The following is a 21,997-nucleotide window of genomic DNA, read 5'->3' as shown; positions in this document are numbered from 1 at the left end:
CAACATGTATGCATTTTAGGGGGTTGGACATGCTGACAATAGAAGATCAAAGCACCCGCCTCATAATTAGAGGACGATCTCTACCAACTGAGCCACAGCTCCTACTGGCTGTCTTCTTCTAAATCGCTTTTGAAGGACTTCAAAATAAGTAGAAGACAACTATCACTGCCGCAAATGTATTTGTTTATGTCTTGGTCCCATTCTGTTAACTGTCAGGTGGTGGACCTTAAAAACGTCTCTTTTAGACTAAAATGTTGAGATTCTTACTTCTTTCAAGCAGGAAGGGATCTCGACCTCGATCACGCCTCCTGAGCATTCACCTTGACGGCCCACAAACCCCCTGTACTCCCCCTCCACTGCCTCTCCAATTGGACGAGACACAGACACACAGCAGATTCTGATTGGTTTCAAGGATGCAGCCTGTTGCTGGGCGGTTTCCATGGAAATCACTGTCATCGTGTGGATGTAGAAACTGGACTAAAGGATAGGGAAAGCGCGTTGAAATCGGTGTTATATTTCTTTGTGATGCAGTTAAAATGGCACACTTTTCTCAGATGACATCTCACTCTGCATCCCAATTGTCCTCCTGCAGGATCCAACCTGCTGAACTTGTTCAAAGGCCTGCCCTCACATTCAACTCTTCAACTGTGCAACTAAACTAACCGGTTAAATCTATAAAGGGTACCAGAGGGATGAGTTGGGCTCTTGAGATCAAACGTACTGTATATCATAATAATGGGGGCTGACTGCAGTATTAGTTTGGCCCACGCATTGATCTGCCACAACATAAAAACTGCCTCCAATTAAGAAACAACTGGCCCCTTAAAATGAAAGAAATGTTTTAGAATGGAGGGAATTGGAGGGAGAACCGCAAAGGGAGTGATATGGAGAGGAGAGAGACTAATGGACCGAGAAGACCAAGAGTCCATATTCGCTTACAAGCGCCAGCAGATATCCGATTTAACTCACAAATAGTGTGTGTATTTTACGGTAGAGCGCTGACTTATCTGCGTGGCATTTAGCACGCACATATGACAAATAAACTGCAAGGAAAGCGTCCGGCAGCACTTTGAGTTCTGCTTTTTAGAATGAAAGCAAATTATTGTTTAGCTGTGGCTTGATGGCTTGAGGGATATTTTTGGTCATTGGAAAAGAAGAATGTTGATTGTCTGATTTTTAGTTATTCTTTGCCGCAGATGTACCTGCCAATGTGGAGATTATTAACTGCATTAAGATTTTAGATCAATTGGGATTACGTAGGAATTGTAAGGCTGTAATGCTTATTGCAAAAAGCTATTGTTGAATAGCTCTAAAAAGGAGAGCATTGTGAGATTTGGGCTGAACGACATTGTTATCTCTATGTGTTATATTTCGCCAGTGCAGTGGGCAATTCTGAAATTATTGGACTCAAATCAAATCTGTGAATCAATGCCATTTGTCGATGTTAGTAATACATCAGTTCTAAGAGGAAGTTAGCATTAAGCATTAATGGATTAATAGAGAGTATATGGATACAGCTTTGGTTTTACAAGTGAGTTAAAAGACCAAGTGAACCTAACAACTATAGATCTATGTTAGAAGTTCATTCTGAAAAGATACGAGTCACTCACAGTAAACCTAAGGCATACCCTGCTTTATGGTGTATTTTATTCTAAATCAACCTTAATTTACGAAAGAGCATCATCGCAATCACAATAATTTATTATCATGTATGTTGCAAAGAATTTTTCTTGCCGGGATGGTGTAAACAATGACCATAAATACACAAGCATGTGCACAAGGGGAAAAGTCTAATTATGTTTGAATATAAAATAAAGTGTCCAGTTCATTAGATATTACCTTTTAAGTAATTAGCCGTGACGATGTGCAAAAATTGTGCAAAAATCGGGCAAGAGAGCTTGCCATGCAGCAGAGAGGGGATGATTGTTTTCAAGGAGAAGTACACAAACAAGTTCCTGAGGAACTCAGATGCTGGTGAATGACAGGATCTGCATCATCTGCTACAGACCTGTAGGCTCCGTAGGCAAATTGCAGGTGGTCCACGAGTGGGTCGGATCTCAGGTGGGACTGGACAAGGCGTTCAAAAGACTTCATGACCACACAGGTGAGGGCGTCTGGCTTATATTCATCAGGTCCTGTGTTACTTGGGTTTTTAGGGATGGGGAGGATGGTGCAGGCTTTGAAGCAGGCCAGTAGGTAGCATGTCTCCAGCGAGGTGATGAGGTGAGACAGAAAACGGGCCGGCTGCCTTCCTGGGGTTCGGACGTTTGAAGTGGGTGTTTGAACTGGTTGAGGACTGGGCGCTACGCCTGCTGGACGTTGCCCTACGGTGGGATGTAAACCTTAACGATGATGTCTGAAGCAAACTCCTTTGGGGAGTAAAAACTCATGATGACATCATCTAGGTCATGGGAGCAGTGGTGCAGGACCTCTGTCACGTTGCTGTACCAGCTACTGTTGGTGTGAAAACAGATAGTGTCCCCTTTCAGCAAGAGCTTTCGACTTGTCGGTAATGCATATGATCTCGTTAGAGCTCATACTGCCGCTGTCACGGTAGTTTTCTGCATCATGTCTCCCTGGTAACTTCACTTCCTGCCTTGTCCTGTCTTCCCCTGTGATTGTCTGTCATGTCATGATTGTTTCCAGCTGTTTCCAATCACCAGCACCTCTCTAGTGTATTTAAGCCATGTGAGTCTCTTGTTACTTTGTCATTGCATATTGTCCGGAGGTGCATGTCACTGCGTTCATGCTTCTTGTCTACGTCCTGCTTCTTGGAATCTTGCCTTTTTGGAACTTGGAACTATTAAAGCCTTTTTGTTTTTTTGAAAAACTCTGCGTTTTAGTCCTCCCTTCTATCCCCCCCTTGCTGACAGCCGCTTCTAGTTATCTGATTTGAAAAACCTTGCCTAAAAACAGCTCATTTGAATCTAGCTTTTAAAATTCCATTAGTCGGAAGATAAAGTGTTAAATATGCCAGTAAACTGACAAATAGAGACTGATGGAATGACCTCTAAAATCCTTCTCTTAGCTTGACACATATAGAGGATTATTCCTTCCACAAGCTCTCACCCAGGAGGGTCGTTTCAGGCAGAAAATGCGATTCATGAAATGTGCAGTCATTTTCCCCCCGTTTCAATACAGCTGACTGATTAGTTTACAGCTGAGTAACTGGGTTGTAGACCGTCACTGGCGCCGTGTTTTCCGAGGCAGGTCTGTTGTGCAGGCGGCTCGTGCGTGTGTGGCGACCGTACAATCCACCCCGAGACCCCACCAACAACGCCGTCCCCTCCGTCCGACGTGAGCTCTACGGTGGCGGATTTCCAGAGTTCCACCTCGTCATCAGCCAGCTCACTTTGTCTCGATTCCAGCAGCTGTAAAAACAACAATGAATCAGTACTGTGCGATGCGTACGGACACAACACATCTATCAATGCACCTGAAACAAGTCAGCAAATAAACTCTGACCCTCTTTGTTCTCGCTCGACTCCGCGCTGAATCCTTCGCAGCTTCCGCCCGCAATGAGTGTTCCGCCTGAACCTGAAGCTCCTGCGTCCCGTCTCACAATACGTCTCACAGGCGGCTGGAAAACAATTAAATGAGTGTGGTATGAATCCAAAAAAAATCAAACGCAAGTCACAGTAACATTTAACAAGGAAGGAGAAACAGTAAACAGTGTCACTTACACACAATGACGTCGTCTAAATCTGGACTTTTCCCGGAGCAAATACGAGGTCACCGCCTCATTATGAGGAGAGATTAGTCTGTGAAAACAAAATGTACAGTTATGATCGCTATCCATACGTATATATTCCCTTATACCGCAGAATGAAAGCATATTCTGTAAATCTGACCCTTGCTCCGGTCCGTAGCGCCTGTAATTCGTCTCGGAGTTGTGAAGACGGCGCACCGCTTCCTGTAAACGACACGGCAAAGAAAACACACTTTAATAAAGCTGTTTCTGCTCACTTGTAAGGCTACTAGGCTACTCTTAGCTTAGCTTGAGGCTACGCTACTTTTAGCTTAGCTAGCAGTCATCGAACGTATTCTTACCGCCATCTTGGGATTGTGCGCCCGTCTCCTCTTCTTTGAGTCGGTTCCTCTCCTCTATGGACAGAAACCCGCAGAGTCCCGAACGCTCCAGTGGAGCGAACCGCTCGTTGATATCGGCAGTTTGTTGTTGGAGTTGACGAGACGATCCACTGAGATCATCAGCAGCTTCTTCTGTCTGTCTGCGGACTGGCCGAAAGTTGGTGACCGTGGAGAGGAGTTGAAGGCGAGTTGAACGCGAGACGTCGTCCAGCCATTATTCACGAAGCAGCAAAAACCAAACAAAGGAACTGGAGATACAGTTCTTCTGAATATAGTAACACACGTGTCTGTTTGTATGCTCGTCTTGCAAGTACTGCTGTATCAGTCATGCTTATGACCTCACACGTGATTGGACGAGGAGTCTAAGAGTCCTCCAATCACATACGAGGTTATTGTTATAGGGAAGGACCAGTATTTTAGGAAGACAAATGGTTGGGACTTTGAAACAGCTGATATGCTTTATGTAAAGCCGTGTTTTGGTGTCAGCAGAACGACTTTCCCTAGAAATCTGTACAGTGGTGCCTCTTTCTCCATTCCACCAGACACTCTTGAGTCTGACAGACATGCAATGTTGACAATGTATCATCACATGTACCCTTGTGTCACTGAGGTTGAATGTTTTGCCATGACATGTAAACGGGTAACATATATGAATGTAACTTACTCAATCGATAGATGCAGAGCATAAAGGTCAGCATATGTTCATGCTAAGTGGTGTGGAAACACTAACAGTTTTGAGGAACCCGTCCTTGACCCTCTAGCAGAACTACGACCAGCCATTATAAAGCAGTTTATAGTTGTTAATGTTGTGTCAAAGGGTACGGCATTTAAACATGTTCTTGCACAAGTTTCCTGGCTTCATCTCCACCCGGACAGACATTTTTATGGAAAGCCAATAGAAGTTTGGGGCTTGCAGGGAACAGACACGTCATACAGCATCATTTCTGCCAGGTGAGCGCATTGCTAGAAGATGTGTGGTTAATACATCCTCTGTGCATTTAAGTAAGACCAAAGAAAAGGTCACTGTAGTCCTGCCACTATGCACTGTAGTTGAGCTCTAGGAGACTGTGATCTCTGCAGACCCCTCATGCTGATTCAAATGTTGTTTGCATGGAATGCTCATTTTACCTCGATTAAAACTAACCAACTAAGAAGTTGTTTTGTGTATCTTTTTTACATAACATTTGCCTTTGCTAATGGCGTACACAGTAATCTAGCATATTTGTAATAAATTAATCAATTCAAGCTAAAATGTAAGACTATAATTAGGCTACTGAGCCTGATCTATTTGTACCAGAGATTTTCTTACCTTTTAAAAAAATGTCACCTGGGCTAAAACTCCCTCTGCGACCCTGATTTGCATTTGAATAGCTCACCGCATTTTCATTTACATGTCAAAGCCTCCCCTAGAATTAGGAGGAGGGGGGCCATGGGGGGACAACTGCCAAGGGAGGCCCACATCAATTTCTGACAATTTACGGCAGTTTTCGGCGTTGCCCGCAAATTGCCGCAAACCTGAAATTCCACGACAATTTACAGTGCCGCATACTGCCGAAAATCCCACTTTTCATGCAGTATGAGATCCTATCAGAGCTGCATCCAGCTCTGATGAAATGGCATAAGAGCAAAGAAAACTGAATGTTTTGCATCGTTATTTGTTATTTCTGAAAAGCACAAATTTTATTTATATTTCCAGGTTTTGTTTTGTTTTGCAGCATGTTCATATTTCTAACTTGTATCATTTTGACAGGAGATATATAAAAGCGCAATTTCATCACGGGAAGGTGGCGACGGTTCACGTGAGCTGCCGTTCACCTCGTAGGACGGTGGCGATAATCAAAGAGGCAACGCTAAAACAATAAAGGGACATGTGGATCGACCGCGCACGCTAAATGACCCATTTCTAGTGGTCGAGTGGACGGTGTGGCCGGGGTGCGGAGTGGGGGGGCGGGGCGGGGGGCTGCCGTCATGAGCTTGCAGGTCGCTGTGTTGTGCCTGATTCTCAATAAAGTTAGAAACAATGATTTACTGCGAACGCGTGGCCGTGAAGATACTCGTTAACATGTGATTTGCATGAGGAGGAGGACGCGGGTCCATGTCTCTACTGAAAAAGAAATATGAACATGCTGCAAAACAAAATAAAACCTGGAAATATAAATAAAATTTGCTTTTCGGAAATAACAAATAACGATGCAAAACATTCAGTTTTCTTTGCTCTTAAGCCATTTTATCAGAGCTGGATGCTTTGCATCTTTTTTTGGCAACAAGTTGGTTTATGTTTGGCGCGAGGTCCCGTGTTGTGGAGACTCTCAGGATGGACTGAAGGTTCATCAGTGAGACGACTCCTGTGTGCTGTTTTGTTTGTCTTCACTGAGAACAGCTTCTCACGCAGATATGTGCTACCAAACATGCACAAGGTTCGATGTAGACGGAGCTGGGACATTGCTGCGGGACTGGAGTGAATAAACAGTGTCGGACTTTGTCTTTAGTGTCCCATCACACTGCAGCTCAATCAGCTCCATCTGAAACTGCACAGGTGCAGTTTCCACGTCGACGGCAAATGGGTTGCGAAACAACTCAAAATTATTTTTTTGTTCCTCAAAATCACCAAAGCGCCGCGCGAACTCCGCGCGCAGTGCGCTCAGTTTATCAGCAACGTGCGTATTTGGGAACACCGCTGTGCCGCATTAGTTGGCAACAGGGAAAGTGGGGCAAGTTGCACTGGTGCATTTGTGTCTCCCATAAAATCAGCTTCACTTGAAATGCCTTCACTGCGTCATACATGTCGGTGATCATGCGGTCACGTCCCTGGAGCTGGAGGTTTAAGGCGTTGAGACGAGCGGTTATGTCAGCCAGAAACGCAACGGAAAGCGCTCGGCAAGGCAGCTGAAGCGCTGCATTATGGGATCTGTAGTTTATTCTGTTATCAGCGCTTCATATCGTCGGGCCATTAGTAACAATAATATAAAATGATCTCGCGGGCCAGATATAATTGCATGCCGGGCCGGATATGGCCCGCGGGCCTTGAGTTTGACATATATGCTCTAGGTGGTCTTCAAACACGTTACTCCACCTGTTGTTCTGGCGGTAAATTGCTCTGCAACACACGCAAGTGTGTGTTCAAAATGAAGAAACGCCGGACGGACAGAGGGCATCGGTGATCGAAAGGTTAAAATCAAATGTATTTAATAAAAGAAAGGGTGTTGTGGTAAAAGTAGTGAGCAGGGTTTCCACCTTCAATACAAAATAATAACCCTGCGATCCCCGGTGATTCCTCCCACCCTCGTCGGTACTTTTGCATCCGCTTTCGGTTCATAGCTGGACGCGGGCGGATGTATCTGAGCCATAGATATTATATACAAAGGCCTTTATATATAATATCTATGTCTGAAGCTGCCTCCGCCATTCTTTCAAATCCAACCTACGCCAAGAGACCCGCCCTCCTCTGACTCTGATCCGCAGCGTGAAGGAGTGCTAACTTTTTAATAACGGATCAAAAATATTAATGCACGCGTTTTAAAAAAAAGATAACAAGGAAATTGTGTTCATAGCGGTTTGGGATATTTTTGTTGATTTCCGAGATTCAAGTATAGTTCTCCTTTTTGTGTGTGATACAGTGGAGAAAATAAAGTATTTATTTTGCAGGAATGTAACCATAGAAACCATTTGATGACATCCGACATAGTGTCATTTGATGTCATCACTCTTTGATCTTGCAATGTAACCATATATGGCATAAATAGCAACCATTTCACACTGTGTGATGTCATCACGTTTCCATGGTTACATGCCTGTCATCTGATCTCATCAGTCTTTCCTTTGATCTGGCAAGGCATTCCATTCCATAACTCAGAACATAACAGAAGTGCAGAGCTCCTGAGAGCTGAAGTTGAACATCTGTCTAATTTTGAAAAAACGTTTTACCCCCAGTACAAGGACTCATCTGCACAATGTCAGGTGAGGTTTCCTCAGACATGGACAACTCCAGCAGTGAGGAATCATTCTGTATGGAATCCAACTCTGAAACTCCAACCTCAGCGGAACCATTGCAGGAAAAAGAGCTCTCCATACTCTGCAACAAGTCTGTACAATACAAAGTATTGGAGTTTATTGGAGAAGGAACTTTTGGCAAAGTAGCCAAATGTGTCAATTTGAAAGCAAATGAGAACACGGCCATGAAGATCCTCAAAGACGTCAATGATTATGCCATCGAAGTACAAATGCTGGAAAAGCTCAGGAAACTTGATACAGAGAAAAACAACTTGGTGGGATTCGTGGATAATTTCATAGTCGATGACAAGTCTTGCATCGCTTTTGAGTGTTTAGACAGGAGTCTTTACGATTTGATGGAACAGAGAGAGGCACCATTGACTCTTAATGAAATCCGTCCTATAACTCGTCAGCTACTTGTAGCACTCAACGCCCTGAAGGGTATCGGCATCCTTCATGCAGACGTAAAACTTGACAACGTTATGCTCGTCAACCACCAAGATGAGCCCTTCAGAGTGAAATTAATTGACTTTGGTTTGGCCATGCCAGCCTCCGAAGCACGGGAAGGAATGATTGCACAACCTATTGCATACCAAGCACCAGAAGTGTCCTTGGGCCTCCCCATATCTGAAGCCATTGACATGTGGTCACTGGGATGTCTCTTGGCATCTCTGTTTTTATACCAAGACATCTTCATTGGTGAATCTTTGTACGACGTAATGAACACTGTTTGCTGTCTGCTCGGTCAGCCACAAGACCACCTGCTAGATGCTGGAAAATACACTCACCAGTATTTCAAGAGGGAACGCTGCTCTCCCAATTCACAATGGAGACTGAAGACACCGGAAGAGTACAAGAAGGAAAATGATGACCAGCTGCAATTGTCAGAGTGGGAATTTGACCGAATTGGAAATTTGGCTGACGCAGTAAACAAATATTCAAATGCAATTGAGGAGGTTGAAGTTGAAGACACAAGGGCATTTTTAAATCTCCTTCAAATGTTGCTCAATCCAGATGCTGAGAAGAGAATAACACCTCAGCAAGCCTTGGAACATTCTTTTGTCACCATGAGTCACCTGGCTGACTACGCTCACAGAAGCTCTTATACACAAGCTGCCTTTGAGCTGATGGTCGTCTGCCCTGCGTGTGATTCAGACGAATGTCATGAATATCTCAGCGATTTTGAAAGCGACACGGAATCATCTGACTCAGGAAAGGTTTCCTCAAACATGGACAACTCCAGGACTGAGGAATCATCCTGCATGGAATCCAACTCTGAAACTCCAACCTCACCGAAACCATTGCAGGAAAAAGAGCTTTTTATACTCCGCAACAAGTCTGTACAATACAAAGTATTGGAGTTTATTGGAGAAGGAAATTTTGGCAAAGTAGCCAAGTGTGTCAATATGAAAACAAATGAGAATACGGCCATAAAGATCCTCAAAGACGTCAATGATTATGACGACGAAGTAGAAATGCTGGAAGAGCTTAGGACACTTGACCCAGAGAAAAACAACTTGGTGAGATTCATGGACAGTTTCATAGACGATGACAAGTCTTGCATCGCTTTGGAGTTGCTAGACAGGAGTCTTTGGGATTTGATGGTACAGAGAAAGAAACCATTGACTCTTAATGAAATCCGTCCTATAACCCGTCAGCTACTTGTAGCATTCAACGCCCTGAAGGGTATCGGCATTCTTTACACAGACCTGAAACTTGACAACGTTATGCTCGTCAACCACCGAGATCAGCCCTTCAAGGTGAAATTAATTGACTTTGGTTTGGCCATGCCAGTTTCCGAAGTAGAGGAAGGAATGATTGTACAACCTTGTCAAAACCGAGCACCAGAAGTGTCCTTGGGCCTCCCCATATCTGAAGCCATTGACATGTGGGCACTGGGATGTGTCTTGGCATGTCTGTTTTTTGGCCACAACATCTTCTATGGAACATCAACATATGGCGTAATGAAAACTATTTGCTGTCTGCTCGGTCAGCCACAAGACCACCTGCTAGATGCTGGAAAAGACACTCACCAGTATTTCAAGAGGGAACGCTGCCCTCCCAATTCACAATGGAGACTAAAGACAGCGGAGGAGTACAAGAAGGAAAATGATGACCAGCTGCAATTGTCAAAGAGGAACTTTGACCATATCGGAAATTTGGCTGACGCAGTAAACAAATATTCAAATGCAATTGAGGAGGTTGAAGTTGAAGACACAAGGGCATTTTTGAATCTCCTTCAAATGTTGCTTAATTCAGATGCTGAGATGAGAATAACACCTCAGCAAGCTTTGGAACATTCTTTTGTCACCATGAGTCACCTGGCTGACTACGCTCACAAAAGCCCATATACACACGCTGCCATTGACCTGATGGTCGTCTGCCCTGCGTGTGATTCAGACGAATGTCAATATCTCAGCGATTTTGAAAGCGACACGGAATTATCTGACTCAGGAGAGGTTTCCTCAAACATGGACAACTCCAGGACTGAGGAATCATCCAGCATGGAATCCAACTCTGAAACTCCAACCTCACCGAAACCATTGCAGGAAAAAGAGCTTTTCATACTCCGCAACAAGTCTGTACAATACAAAGTATTGGAGTTTGTTGCAGAAGGAGGTTTTGGAAAAGTAGCCAAGTGTGTCAATATTAAAACAAATGAGAATACGGCCATAAAGATCCTCAAAGACGTCAATGATTATGACGACGAAGTAGAAATGCTGGAAGAGCTCAGGACACTTGACCCAGAGAAAAACAACTTGGTAGACGATGACAAGTCTTGCATCGCTTTTGAGTCCAGGACCGAGGAAGCACACTGCATGGAATCCAACTGTGAAACTGCATCCTCACCGAAACGGTTTGGGTTCACGTGTTGTTCTATTTTGTAGTTTATGCACACAAATGCGGTGGCGAGCTAACCGGAGCGTCTCGCCCGCCATCCGGAGAGATAGAATGTTGCATCTTTGTCTTACAGTAGGCTACCATCAACAGAATCTTGAACGAATGCAAATATGTGTAACTAAGCTTAAAATGACTTGCCATTCACCACCACAACGCCCCCCCCCTTCCCTCACACACACACACCCCCTTTTTCCCTCTCCTCCTGCCCTGCCACTACTGCCTCTTCATCTTTATCATCTTTTAATCCCAGTCCCCCTTGTGCCAGTACCCCCGTGACCCTCTTCATTTACCATATAACCTAACCCCCGCTGAAACAGGGTTCCCACAGAAAAAATTCCATGCTACCTCCTGATTTTCCAGGTTCTATATTAAGTCATAATCTATAGGACCCTGAAGCTTTCTGCCCCCCACCTCCCCTCACAAACACAACCCCCTAGGACACTGACTACTTGCATACAGGCAGAAACTAAAGCTCTGCAAACCTGTGGTGAGGGAATTCAAGTACTGGACCAGTGAGACGCTGGAGGATCTTCGGGCGTGCTTTGACTGCACAGACTGGGATGTTTTCAGAACTGCTACTGACAGTCTGGATGAGTTCACAGAGGCTTCTGTGAGGACAGCTGTGTACCATCATGCACCAGGGTGAGTTACAACAACGACAAACCCTGGTTCACAGCGGAACTCAAAACACTACGCCTGCAGAAGGATCAGGCATTTAGGAGTGGGGACAAAGACTTGTACACAGAGGCAAAATACAAGTTTAGCAAGGCGGTGAGAGATGCTAAACGACTGTACTCTGAGAAACTCCAACAACAGTTCTCAGCAAGTGACTCTGCTTCGGTCTGGAGAGGCCTCAAACACCTCACCAACTACAAGCCAAAAACCCCCCACTCCATGAATGACCTCCGCCTGGCAGACGAGCTCAATGAGTTCTACTGCAGATTTGAAAGACAATGTCCTGATCCCATCCCCCACAGCTCCACCAACCTGCTGCAGTCCCCCTCCCCTCCCTCCCCCAGCCCATCAGGTGCTCACGCCTCTTCAACCTTCCCCTCCCCCACCAGCAACGACCCTCTCTATTCTGGAGAGAGACGTTAACCGGCTCTTTAGAAGACTTAATCCCCGTAAGGCAGCCGGTCCGGACTCCGTTTCCCCTCACTCCCTGAAGCATTGTGCTGACCAGCTGTCTCCGGTGTTCACTGACATCTTCAACACCTCCCTGGAGACATGCCACGTACCAGCCTGCTTCAAGGCCTCCACCATCATCCCTGTCCCCAAGAAGCCCAGAATCACAGGACTCAAGGACTACAGGCCCGCCGCCCTGACCTCTGTAGTCATGAAGTCTTTTGAACGTCTAGTCCTGACCCACCTGAAGTCCCTCACCGACCCCCTCCTGGACCCCCTGCAGTTCGCCTACAGAGCCAACAGGTCTGTGGACGATGCTGTCAACATGGCCCTCCACTACATCCTCCAGCATCTGGACTCCCCAGGAACCTACGCCAGGATTCTGTTTGTGGGCTTCCTTGTATGTTCCTTGTATGTTTGACATATTTTGGCTAATAAATGTTTCCTGATTCCTGATTCCTTACTTGATATAAAAGACGTGCCAGTCAAGTCTCTTACCCTCCTCTTTCATCTTCTCCCCCTCTTCCTCCTCCTCTGCACTCAATAAGTCATAAGAACTCAATTTATCAATTTACCAATAAATATGTGCAACTCAATCTAACAACATCGATGCAATCCTGATTTTCCAGGTATGAATCATTGGGTCAACTTAAAAAAATGTTAACGTTTTCCACTAGAATTTTTAAGTTAAGCCAATTAATTCAAAGCAATGTTTTGAGTATGGTGGAGTAGCTTTTGGGCCACAATAAAACACATTTCTAAGTAATATGAACTTATTAATTGTCAACATGAATACAAACGGACAGCAGCTAAGGGATGCCTTCCTGGTCCTCAAAAAGAACAGAAACTCAGACAGTATTATTCAAATGAATTCGAGCCATTTATTTAAATTAAAGTAACTGTAATAAACAGTAGCACAATTCTTAAAAGTGGAAAAACATACATTTGTAGGCAACATTCTCCTGAGACACAAAATAACATGCACTCAGATATTTATGAGGAGAAAGTGTTATAAAATTAAAACAGAGTGCATGAAATCACCATCCTTTGACATGAACAAATGAAAATGATTTAAAACAAAATATGACAGATGACTGTATATTAAAAGGCACACATTTCAACATCAAATGAAGTTCTATCAATCAACTTTGGCAGTACTTGCATCATCTCTTATCTCATCAATATCAGACTACTCACCCTCCTGATTAACTCCAGCAAAAATTTCCAAAGAGAGACACTGCATATCAAGTTCAAAATAACACCAACACCCTCAGAGAACAGAGGCCATCCTTTTCAATTCGGATTACACTGATTTGGTTTTCACTCAGTACTGTAGGTATTAATATTATCTCAGAAAAAAATAACAAGCGAGTTGTGTGAGTGCGTGTGATGTGAGCCTCCCTCACACATGGTCGATCAACTCTACTCTAGAAAATACTTTACTTTGTTACTTTAGAGCTGGCTTTTTGTCCATCGAGCTCAAGACATAGCTTCTGAAATACCTCAAAAGTAAATTTCAAATGCTTGGGATAGCTAAGGTTAAGGGCATAGATCACTCCCATCAGCAAAGCACAGGATCTGGCGACAGGTGTACGTCGAGGTTCTCCACATCCTTGTAAAGGAAATTAGAAGGTGTTAGGATGTATAAAATGCATAGCTCAAGCTCTTCAGGTTGATGTGCATTAGGGAATGCAGGGTGACCATGTACTTCAACGCATAGCAGAGGCTGGTGTATTAAAACAGCCATATCTCCAAGCGGGAAGGCTACAGAGACATGCAGTTCAAACAAAATTAAAAGCGTACTCAATTTCTTACGTTATAATGTTTGAAAAGGTCCTCCTCCTTCTCTCCAAGTGTCACGTATGGTTTCATTTCCCGTCTTATTTTGTAGTTTTCTGCTTCTTGTCTCCCTGGGTAACTTCACTACCTGCCTGGTCCTGTCATCCCCTGTAATTGTCTGATCGTTTCCACCTGTGTCCAATCTTTAAGCCGTGTGTCTCTTGTGTCACTTGTCGCGTCATTGTCTATCGTCCTGGATGTTCCTCGTTCCTGCCTGCCTTTTTGCCCCCTGTTCCTGTGTGTGTTTTTGCCCACTGGCCTTTTCTTTATTGCCCTTTTGACCATTAGTCTTTTGTTACTCCACGTCTGCGTTTGAGTCCTGCCTTCCTACCCGACCCTGACACCAAGATGGACTATGAGGCAGAGAATGGCAATTTCTCTGTGCTCCACGCCCCTATTGATGTTTCCTCAGTTTCCAGATGTTCACCAACCCCGATTCAGACGTTTAAAGGAAAGATGAATGAGTCATAAATTGACAGTTTATGGAGAAGAATGTGGAGCATCTGTTGGTGATCCAGAGCAATATTCACCTATAAACTTAAAGAGAGTAACAAATACATAAAATAGAAAACTAAATAATTTACCACAAAGTACTTTGTACTTAGTACTTGGCCGGTGGACTGCGGTACTACCTCCTGCGATGCTCATTCACCCTCTGTTTGGACCACGCCCCGCTCCAATGGCTCCACCGCATGAAGGATACCAACGGATCACTCGGTGGCATCTGGCTCTACAACCATGTAACTTCACGGCGGGCCATAGGCTGGGGGCGCAGGGGGTATGTGGTGGCGGGCGTGGTTTTGGCTCGTCTGCAGAGGGGAGAGAGAGAGGGGGAGTGGCTCAGTGAACGGTGCCAGGTGGAGGCGATTGGCCTCAGCTGAGCTGAATGTTGATTGATTGTGTTTGTCTTGTTATTTAAAACGCAGTAAGGGCGATCGGGACGAGAAGGGAGCCGCAAAATGAGCGAGCTAGACGCCGGGAGCGCTGTGTTTTGAGGAGTGTAAGAAGCAAAATAAAAGTATTGTCAACTAAACCTGCCGTGTCCTGCCTTATTCCGGAACCCCAAAAACCCACACCCGTGACAACATGTATGCATTTTAGGGGGTTGGACATGCTGACAATAGAAGATCAAAGCACCCGCCTCATGATTAGAGGACGATCTTTACCAACTGAGCCACAGCTCCTACTGGCTGTCTTCTTTTGAAGTCGCTTTTGAAGGACTTCAAAATAAGTAGAAGACAACTATCACTGCCGCAAATGTATTTGTTTATGTCTTGGTCCCATTCTGTTAACTGTCAGGTGGTGGACCTTTATCCCGAGTAACGACCAAGCCCAAAATTGTAAACATTTAAAACAACTAATATACAGAAATATCTGCTCAATGATTAGTTTTTAGAATTACAAAAACATCTCTTTTAGACTAAAATGTTGAGATTCTTACTTCTTTCAAGCAGGAAGGGATCTCGACCTCGATCACGCCTCCTGAGCATTCACCTTGACGGCCCACAAACCCCCTGTACTCCCCCTCCACTGCCTCTCCAATTGGACGAGACACAGACACACAGCAGATTCTGATTGGTTTCAAGGATGCAGCCTGTTGCTGGGCGGTTTCCATGGAAATCACTGTCATCGTGTGGATGTTGAAACTGGACTAAAGGATAGGGAAACCGCGTTGAAATCTGTGTTATATTTCTTTGTGATGCAGTTAAAATGGCACACTTTTCTCAGATGACATCTCACTCTGCATCCCAATTGTCCTCCTGCAGGATCCAACCTGCTGAACTTGTTCAAAGGCCTGCCCTCACATTCAACTCTTTAACTGTGCAACTAAACTAACCGGTTAAATCTATAAAGGGTACCAGAGGGATGAGTTGGGCTCTTGAGATCAAACATACTGTATATCATAATAATGGGGGCTGACTGTACTATTAGTTTGGCCTACGCATTGATCTGCCACAACTTAAAAACTGCCTCCAATTAAGAAAAAACTGGCCCTTTAAAATGAAAGAAATGTTTTAGAATGATTACATTGTATTCGTCAACATTATCATGTCCATTTTTATTTTAGGAGCACTATTCCCTACATCCTTGCTTTTTGCTCTTCCTCAGCTCATAAAGTGTTTGAATTGCGACTTCAAATAGCTGGTGGGAATCCTCTGATCTACAGTAAAGCCTGAAGAAAATAATCAGAGGCAATAATTAAGAAGAAATATTTGGAGGGAGAACCGCAGAGGGAGGGACATGGAGAGGAGAGAGACTAATGGACCGAGAAGACCAAGAGTCCATATTCGCTTACAAGCGCCAGCAGATATCCGATTTAACTCACAAATAGTGTTTGTATTTTACGGTAGAGCGCTGACTTATCTGCGTGGCATTTAGCATGCACATATGACAAATAAACTGCAAGGAAAGCGTCCGGCAGCACTTTGAGTTCTGCTTTTTAGAATAAAAGCAAATGATTGTTTAGCTGTGGCTTGATGGCTTGATGATGGATCAGGCAGCTTTATTTACAGGGATATTTTTGGTCATTGGAAAAGAAGAATGTTGATTGTTTGATTTTTAGTTATTCTTTGCCGCAGATGTACCTGCCAATGTGGAGATTATTAACTGCATTAAGATTTTAGATCAATTAGGATTATGTAAGCAATAAGCATTAACGGCTTAATAGAGAGTACATGGATACAGCTTTGGTTTTATACGCGAGTTAAAAGACCAAGTGAACCAAGTGAAGTGTAACGCACCACAAGAGACCAGAGTGAACTCAAGCGCAGAGCGCAGTTTTATTAGCGGGGTACAGACAAGGATCAGGCGTGGTAGTGTCCGGTGAACAGGCAGGGGTCGAAAAGCCAGGCAAGCAGGGAACAGACTGAGGCACCGTCAGGGAGCAGGCGAGGTCGTAGCTGGAGGTCAGGCGGGGGGTCGAGAGCCGGGAGCGCGGAGGTTGGCAGAGGTACCGTCGGGGGTCAGGCAGGCGTGAACGAGGTCTGGGACAAAGGAGAGGTCAATAACAGGTAGGCAGAAACAGGATATCAGGAGAACGCTCAGAATGTGATGGCAACATGCACAAGACTTCGCATCGGCCTCTGAGGCTTCGGCAGCTTAAATGCCCAACCTCTCCTGATGAGAGACGAGCCACAGGTGCGTTGGTGGGAGTGGCCGCGCCCGCTCAGTGGGCTGATCCCGAGTGGCACAAACCATTGTAACGTGCCACAGAGGGGTGACTGAGATCCCGAGCTTCGGACCTTAGTATTCCGGAGACGGGGAACGTCTGTATGTGACATGAAGTTTATTCTGAAAAGATACGACTCACTCACAGTAAACCTAAGGTATACCCTGCTTTATGGTGTATTTTATTCTAAATCAACCTTAATTTACGAAACGGGCATCATCGCAATCACAATAATTTATTACCATGTATGTTGCAAAGAATTTTTCTTGTCGGGATGGTGTAAACAATCAAAATAAATACACAAGCATGTGCACAAGGGGAAAAGTCTAATTATGTTTGAATATAAAATAAAGTGTAAGATATTATATATTAAGTAATTAGCCGAGACGATGTGCAAAAATTGTGCAAAGATCGGGCAAGAGAGCTTGCCATACAGCAGAGAGGGGATGATTGTTTTCAAGCAGAAGTGCACCAACAAGTTCCGGAGGAACTCAGATGCTGGTGAATGACAGGATCTGCATCATCTGCTACAGACCTGTTGGCTCCGTAGGCAAATTGCAGGTGGTCCAGGAGTGGGTCGGATCTCAGGTGGGACTGGACAAGGCGTTCAAAAGACTTCATGACCACACAGGTGAGGGCGTCGAGCTTGTAGTCATCAAGTCCTGTGTTACTTGGGTTTTTAGGGTCGGGGAGGATGGTGCAGGCTTTGAAGCAGGCCAGTAGGTAGCATGTCTCCAGCGAGGTGAGACAGAAAACGGGCTGGCTGCCTTCCTGGGGTTCTGACGTTTGAACTGGTTGAGGACTGGACGCTACGCCTGCTGGACGTTGCCCTACGGTGGGATGTAAACCTTAACGATGATGTCTGAAGCAAACTCCTCTGGGGAGTAAAAACTCATGATGACATCATCTAGGTAAGGGGAGCAGTGGTGCAGGACCTCTGTCACGTTGCTGTACCAGCTACTGTTGGTGTGAAAACAGATAGTGTCCCCTTTCAGCAAGAGCTTTCGACTTGTCGGTAATGCATATGATCTCGTTAGAGCGCATACTGCCGCTGTCACGGTAGTTTTCTGCATCATGTCTTCCTGGTAACTTCACTTCCTGCCTTGTCCTGTCTTCCCCTGTGATTGTCTGTCATGTCATGATTGTTTCCAGCACCTCTCTAGTGTATTTAAGCCATGTGTGTCTCTTGTTACTTTGTCATTGCATATTGTCCGGAGGTGCATGTCACTGCGTTCATGCTTCTTGTCTACGTCCTGCTTCTTGGAATCTTGCCTTTTTGGAACTTGGAACTATTAAAGCCTTTTTGTTTTTTTGAAAAACTCTGCGTTTGAGTCCTCCCTTCTATCCCCCCCTTCCTGACAGCCGCTTCTAGTTATCTGATTTGAAAAACCTTGCCTAAAAACAGGCCGCCATGTATTCATTGTTTGCCTCCGTGTGCATGAAAGCATTGACGCCCAATCATGCCTTCTACTTGCAATGTGGGTTCAATATGTTGTCATGTCTTACATCACGCGGTGGAGCAGAAAGAGATCAATCTGCAAGAGCAGGAGGGGGTCTGCTGGTATTCCCTCACTGAGATCACCCGTATACGTTTAATATCAGCTGTAGGCGGCCATGAAACGATGGACAGGAACAAGACACAAGGACAAGAAGCGTCCTTCTGGTCCGCCCTGCTGGAATGTCTCTGACCTGAGGAAACACTGTGATGAGGTTTCCTCCTGTGACATCTATCCTCCCTTCCCTCTGTCTCATTCATATCAGATACAGTGTTTACTCTGGCTAGCTGCTCTCTCTGCTGGAGGACTGTTGAAACTACATGTTGGTACTTCAAATGGGGGTACATGCAACCCTCCAGTTGAACTTCTGTAATATGTAAAGTAAGGTGAATTAAATCAGCATGGAAATGGTTTCACACAGGACTGCGGCGTCCTGGGTGATAGTCCTGTGTTTTTATCACTAGTTGCAACTCCCCCTTCCCCCATCACCCCAACACCCCCCATGTAACGTATAAGTCTTCTGACCTGAGAATGATATGGTTGCTCATTTGAATCTAGCTTTTAAAATTCCATTAGTCGGAAGATAAAGTGTTAAATATGCCAGTAAACTGACAAATAGAGACTGATGGATTGACCTCTAAAATCCTTCTCACATATAGAGGATTATTCCTTCCACAAGCTCTCACCCGGGAGGGTCGTTTCAGGCAGAATACGTCTCACAGGCGGCTGGAAAACAATTAAATGAGTGTGGTATGAATACAAAAAAAATCAAACGCAAGTCACAGTAACATTTAACAAGGAAGGAGAAACAGTGTCACTTACACACAATGACGTTGTCTAAATCTGGACTTTTCCCAGAGTACATACGAGGTCACCGCCTCATTATGAGGCGAGATTAGTCTGTGAAAACAAAATGTACAGTTATGATCGGTATCCATACGTATATATTCCCTTATAGCGCAGAATGAAAGCATATTCTGTAAATCTGACCCTTGCTCCGGTTCGTAGCGCCTGTAGTTCGTCTCGGAGTTGTGAAGACGGCGCATCGCTTCCTGTAAACGACACGGCAAAGAAAACACACTTTAATAAAGCTGTTTCTGCTCACTTGTAAGACTACTAGGCTACTCTTAGCTTAGCTTGAGGCTACGCTACTTTTAGCTTAGCTAGCAGTCATCGAACGTATTCTTACCGCCATCTTGGGATTGTGCGCCCGTCTCCTCTTCTTTGAGTCGGTTCCTCTCCTCTATGGACAGAAACCCGCAGAGTCCCGAACGCTCCAGTGGAGCGAACCGCTCGTTGATATCGGCAGTTTGTTGTTGGAGTTGACGAGACGATCCACTGAGAGCTTTCAGCAGCTTCTTCTCGTCTGTCTGCGGACTGGCCAAAAGTTGGTGACCGCGGAGAGGAGTTGAAGGCGAGTTGAACGCGAGACGTCGTCCAGCCATTATTCACGAAGCAAAAACCAAACAAAGGAACTGGAGATACAGTTCTTCTGAATATAGTAACACACGTGTCTGTTTGTATGCTCGTCTTGCAAGTACTGCTGTATCAGTCATGCCTATGACCTCACACGTGATTGGACGAGGAGTCTAAGGGTCCTCCAATCACATACGAGGTTATTGTTATAGGGAAGGACCAGTATTTTAGGAAGACAAATGGTTGGGACTTTGAAACAGCTGATATGCTTTATGTAAAGCCGTGTTTTGGTGTCAGCAGAACGACTTTCCCTAGAAATCTGTACAGTGGTGCCTCTTTCTCCATTCCACCAGACACTCTAGAGTCTGACAGACATGCAATGTTGACAATGTATCATCACATGTACCCTTGTGTCACTGAGGTTGAATGTTTTGCCATGACATGTAAACGGGTAACATATATGAATGTAACTTACTCAATCGATAGATGCAGAGCAGAAAGGTCAGCGTATGTTCATGCTAAGTGGTGTGGAAACACTAACAGTTTTGAGGAACCCGTCCTTGACCCTCTAGCAGAACTACGACCAGCCATTATAAAGCAGTTTATAGTTGTTAATGTTGTGTCAAAGGGTACGGCATTTAAACATGTTCTTGCACAAGTTTCCTGGCTTCATCTCCACCCGGACAGACATTTTTATGGAAAGCCAATAGAAGTTTGGGGCTTGCAGGGAACAGACACGTCATACAGCATCATTTCTGCCAGTTGAGCGCATTGCTAGAAGATGTGTGGTTAATACATCCTCTGTGCATTTAAGTAAGACCAAAGAAAAGGTCACTGTAGTCCTGCCACTATGCACTGTAGCTGAGCTCTAGGAGACTGTGATCTCTGCAGACCCCTCATGCTGATTCAAATGTTGTTTGCACGGAATGCTCATTTTACCTTGAATTAAACTCATCTTTTAAAGAAGTTATTTTGTGTATCTTTTTTACATAACATTTGCCTTTGCTAATGGCGTACACAGTAATCTAGCATATTTGAATTAAATTAATCAATTCAAGCTAAAATGTAAGATTATATAATTAGGCTACTGAGCCTGATCTATTTGTACCAGAGATTTTCTTACCTTTTAAAAAAATGTCACCTGGGCTAAAACCCTGATTTGCGTTTGTATAGCTCACCGCATTTTCATTTACATGTCAAAGCCTCCTCTAGAATTAGGAGGAGGGGTCATGGGGGGACAACTGCCAAGGGAGGCCCACATCAATTTCTGACAATTTACGGCAGTTTTCGGCGTTGCCCGCAAATTGCCGCAAACTTGAAATTCCACGACAATTTACAGTGCCGCATACTGCCGAAAATCCCACTTTTCATGCAGTATGAGATCCTATCAGAGCTGGATCCAGCTCTGATAAAATGGCATAAGAGCAAAGAAAACTGAATGTTTTGCATCGTTATTTGTTATTTCTGAAAAGCACAAATTTTATTTATATTTCCAGGTTTTGTTTTGCAGCATGTTCATATTTCTAACTTGTATAATTTTTACTGGATATATTTTTATGGAGAGAAAGATATTTTAGGTTAAGTTAAAGTTTATTTATTGCAGAATAACATTCCTGTCTGTTTGTATTCATATTTATGTTAAAAGAAACTTTTAGTTTTAGTGTGTTCAATAAATGTTTATTCTGTTCGGCCCGCGACCTGAAGTGTGTTTTGAATTTTGGCCCCCGGTGCAAGTTGAGTTTGACACCCCTGACCTAGAGAGTCACGTCTTTGTGTGTGGAAGTTGTTGGTTTGTTTATTTATTTATCATGGACTTTATTGCCTCGTGCTTTTTTCGCGGACATATTTGTCCCGTATTTTCCTCCACAACTTTGTGCACCTCTTGTTCTCCCTCCATGAATCGCAGTAGGACCGAGTGCGAAAAGTGGTCGGTGGAAGCTTCCTTTGTCCGGACGGCAGGCTCCGGTGGCCG

General features: G+C 44.5%; 1 protein-coding gene and 1 long non-coding RNA gene across 6 annotated transcripts in view; both read right to left on the bottom strand.

The window, feature by feature from the left end:
- LOC120826883 (uncharacterized) overlaps positions 1-21,997 on the bottom strand; it is a 315,723-nt gene that overhangs the window by 209,419 nt on the left and 84,307 nt on the right. The window lies entirely within an intron of this gene.
- LOC144383436 (uncharacterized) lies at positions 2,922-20,938 on the bottom strand. Of its 2 annotated transcripts, none has more exons than XR_013450833.1 (5): positions 19,799-20,938; positions 19,600-19,661; positions 3,684-3,761; positions 3,466-3,580; positions 2,922-3,371 (listed from the first exon to the last, which is right to left on the bottom strand). It is a non-coding gene; the product is annotated as an uncharacterized LOC144383436 (long non-coding RNA). The 2 variants fall into 2 exon arrangements; XR_013450832.1 differs by lacking the exons at positions 19,600-19,661; positions 19,799-20,938 and adding exons at positions 3,852-3,913; positions 4,051-5,213.

Source organism: Gasterosteus aculeatus, chromosome 10 (genome assembly GCF_964276395.1).
Source record: "Gasterosteus aculeatus chromosome 10, fGasAcu3.hap1.1, whole genome shotgun sequence".
Taxonomy (NCBI): domain Eukaryota; kingdom Metazoa; phylum Chordata; class Actinopteri; order Perciformes; family Gasterosteidae; genus Gasterosteus; species Gasterosteus aculeatus.
The sequence above is the reverse complement of the archived record's forward strand: the minus strand, read 5'-3'. Positions and strand labels throughout refer to the sequence as shown.